Source organism: Athene cunicularia (genome assembly GCF_003259725.1).
Source record: "Athene cunicularia isolate RWA chromosome 2 unlocalized genomic scaffold, athCun1 chr2_part2, whole genome shotgun sequence".
Taxonomy (NCBI): Eukaryota; Metazoa; Chordata; class Aves; order Strigiformes; family Strigidae; genus Athene; species Athene cunicularia.
The window spans coordinates 8127461-8130790 of record NW_020799096.1 but is presented as its reverse complement, the minus strand read 5'-3'; the positions used below and the strand labels follow the sequence as shown (position 1 = coordinate 8130790).

Genomic DNA, 3330 nt, shown 5'->3' with positions numbered 1-3330 from the left:
GGGGGATTTGTTTCCTTCTTCACCGCTGTGTTGTCTTTGTGATCTGTTGGTGTAAGTGCCCAATCTGTACCTTCATTGCGGAGCAGGGATGCCCAGTAGGCAGCCTGTCAGGATACCAGGGTGTTTTGTTTGTGTGTAATCCCATTAGCTGGTACTCAGGGTTGGCACTGCTGCGTGGAGCTTTTTTGCCGGGACAGGTTAGCGGTATGTGATGGCGTGCTGCAGGCTGCTTGTGTTGAGGTGCGTCTCACTGCTCATGGAGGCCGCCAGCACAGGGCATATGGCGTGGCCTGAAAGCGAATTTCTAGCTGAAGGAAAAGAGCTGACAGGCTTCAAAGAATTTGTCACTAGTGGTAAAGGTGAGGGTCATTCTTTAATGTGTCTCAGAAACTGTTTAGCTTGCTGGAGTGGAATTAGCAGTGACTCCTAGTCCGTGCGTCCCAACATGTGGTCGTGAGGGCAACATTGTGCAGTAATGCTTTCAGATCCCTTGTGTAGCAGTGGCAGCGTATGGTACCATAGCACAGAGCCTTTTGTTTTAGAACAGCGTGAGTACTTCAGCCGCATGAATCAATAATTGCATTTTATGTAAAAATCATAAAGCCATTTAAAATAAAATAAGAAAAGGACTGTTTAAGACGGCACGCTAGAGCAAACTTGTACACAGGGTTTTACAAAAATTTCTTCTCTTAATCTTAGGAAAAATTTTTGTGTCTTTGAGATAAGTACAGTCTTCTGTTTAATACATCAAGAAGAGTGTCACAATATATTTTAAAAACATTTGAGACAACAGGAAATGCAACTGTTTAATTAGATGTTCTTCACTTTTTAAAGGGTTTACACAGAAATATATTATTTTAGAAGTTTAAATCAGATGTGTAGCTTATTGGATTTAGTTGCTGTCTGAAACTGCCCACACACGTGGTAGTTGCATGCTTGATTTTTCAGCACGAGATGATTCTTCTAAGTGAGTGGTAGGTCTTTGGTGTCATGCAGGTGTTAGGCAGCAGTTGTTCCTTTGCCCAGGTCAGGTGTCTGTCTCCTGGTCTTCAGTATGTGTGCTGCCTAAAAGCAGTGCAAAAGCAATTATTTGCTTTGAATTTTTGCAGCTGAGTGACACTCAGTCTTTGGCTCAGAGGCTGCAGCTCCGAGTTCCCTCCATGGAGTCTTTGTTTCAAAGCCCGTAAAAGGAGTCCCTGCTCCGCTCTTCTTCTAAGGAGTCCCTGTTCTGTTGTTCTTCCAAGGAGTCCCTGTTAGGCGCTGATTCGAAAGACTCACTGAGTCAGCTGGACTTGGACACAGCTGGTCGCAACCTTGGTCTGCGTTCTGACACCAAGAGTGAAACAGAAGAGCCTGTGGGAAACGCGGACAGCCTCAGCAAAGAGCAGATGCTGCAGCGACGGTGCAGTTGCAGGGGAAAATGCTCAGAGGTAGGCAGTGTTGTGAGTGACTTAGGTGGGCAGAGAGGGGAAAAAGATGAGGCCAACAGATACTGCAGTAGTGGCTAATCTTTTTCTTTTCCTGTTTGGAGCAAATTAAACTAAATTGTGCAGTTACTCCTGAAGTCCTTATGTCGGCTTACAATGAGAAGTGTTGTCCGCTTCCAGTCTTCCTTTGCCTGCTGGGTATATGCAGAGCACACGGAATGAAAACATTTGTTATTACAGAGAGTTGCTTTTTTTCTAGAGTTGTAAGGGTATTTTTTAACATACACTCACTGTAAAATTAATTTCACTGCAGCTGTCTGGGATGTGAACCCTTACAGATGTACACCCCTGTAGGGTAGCTGTGTGGGATGTAACTTTCTCATGCGGTTGGTTTTTGACAGCCTGTGTTGAAGCATGGATCTTCTTGGAAGCCTTTTCAGTGAAGGGAAAACTGTGCATGAATGCTGAATGACCTTATCGTTTTGACATGTAGGCTTTATTTTTTTAAGACATTGGAGATATGTTCTAAATGGAAGAAGGAAACATTGATTAAATTTAAGTATGTTTGTGTCAGAAGAGCTTTCTCAAATGAAGAGTTTGAAAATGCAGATAGAGATAAAACAAAGCAATTTATTTTGATAGCTATAAGTGCATGCATTATCATCGTTATACCCGATTTCTGTTTTTTAGCTAGTGTCTGCTTATCAAGTTATCCAGTGGGAGAAGCAGCAGCTACAGGTAAGCATTACTTTTTATCCTCTTAGAATGTGTAGTGCGAATAGAGATTTAATTCTCAGTGCATTGTGTGTGTGTTTACATAATACGTTGTGTATGTATATGTGTGTGTGTGTAACAGAAGACTCCTTAGCTGTGATTTCTGAGGAATAAGCTAATACTGGTTTGTCAAAGTAACGTTGAAGCTATTGTGATCCAGCCTTTTGTTGTTGCATCAGCTGAGTTTAGGTGATTGCCAACCCACAGTTGGCAGTTTATGATAACCCACATTGAGCTTGACTTGAAAGAAAAACACAAGTCGTTAATTCTTTTCCTGAAGCAGAATTCTGTGGATTTATTTATGCTTCATGTATAAAGTTACATTTAATATACCTGATGTTTATTCTTTTTTATTCTAAGGCCATTCTGAGTCAAACTCAGGATAAAGCATTGCGCAGAATTGCAGAACTGAGAGAGGTAATTTACTTTTGCTGACCTTAGTTTTCTCTCGTTAAGAATAATTCCTCAGCAGCAGTCTTTGAAGTTCTCCTTGTCAGACAAGGATCAGAAGGGACTTGGGGACCCAAAAAGACTATTTCAATGTTGATTTCAGTAAAACTCTTTGTCACTTGTTCTTGCACTGAGCTGCTTTCCTTGGCTTGGACGGAATTGCTTCTAAAGCTCAGAAGCGCAAGGCAGAAGCGTGATCCGTAGCTGTTGAGAACCTGAGGCAAGGCATGGTTACAAAGTGGATATAGTTACTTGGGCAGAGAGAGGCATAGTTTTCCCGGTGACAGCTCCCAGCACTGTCCTGCCTGCGTGGCTGGGCAGGCTCAGCTCACCCGGCTGTGGATCTCAGAGCTGGTATCAGGCTCTGCTCTGGCAGCCGGGATTCAGTGCTGAAGGTAAGGGGTAGGCAGCAATCTGGCATAAAAGCAAGATCTGGAGTTAGAGGGAAGCAATGCAGGAAGCATTTCCTGCCTCGTGTTTTGTCTCTTGTTTGCTTTTTCATCCTTTCTGTGGTCCTTTATCTTTTCCTGGCTCACAGAAGCCACGTTTACGGGTGCCGCTTGCTTTATACAAGCGATCTGTGCAGAGCAATGGTCGTAGGAGCATTCATTTCCTGGGTAAATCACTGGGAAGTTATATATGGATGAAGGAAATATTGAAGTTAGAAAAAGAATACAAG

General features: G+C 43.0%; 1 protein-coding gene across 1 annotated transcript in view; it reads left to right on the top strand.

Annotated features, from left to right (window-relative positions):
- The window catches only part of GOLGA4 (golgin A4), a 43761-nt gene that overhangs the window by 20057 nt on the left and 20374 nt on the right, over positions 1-3330 (top strand). The gene's annotated exons all lie outside the window — the stretch shown is intronic.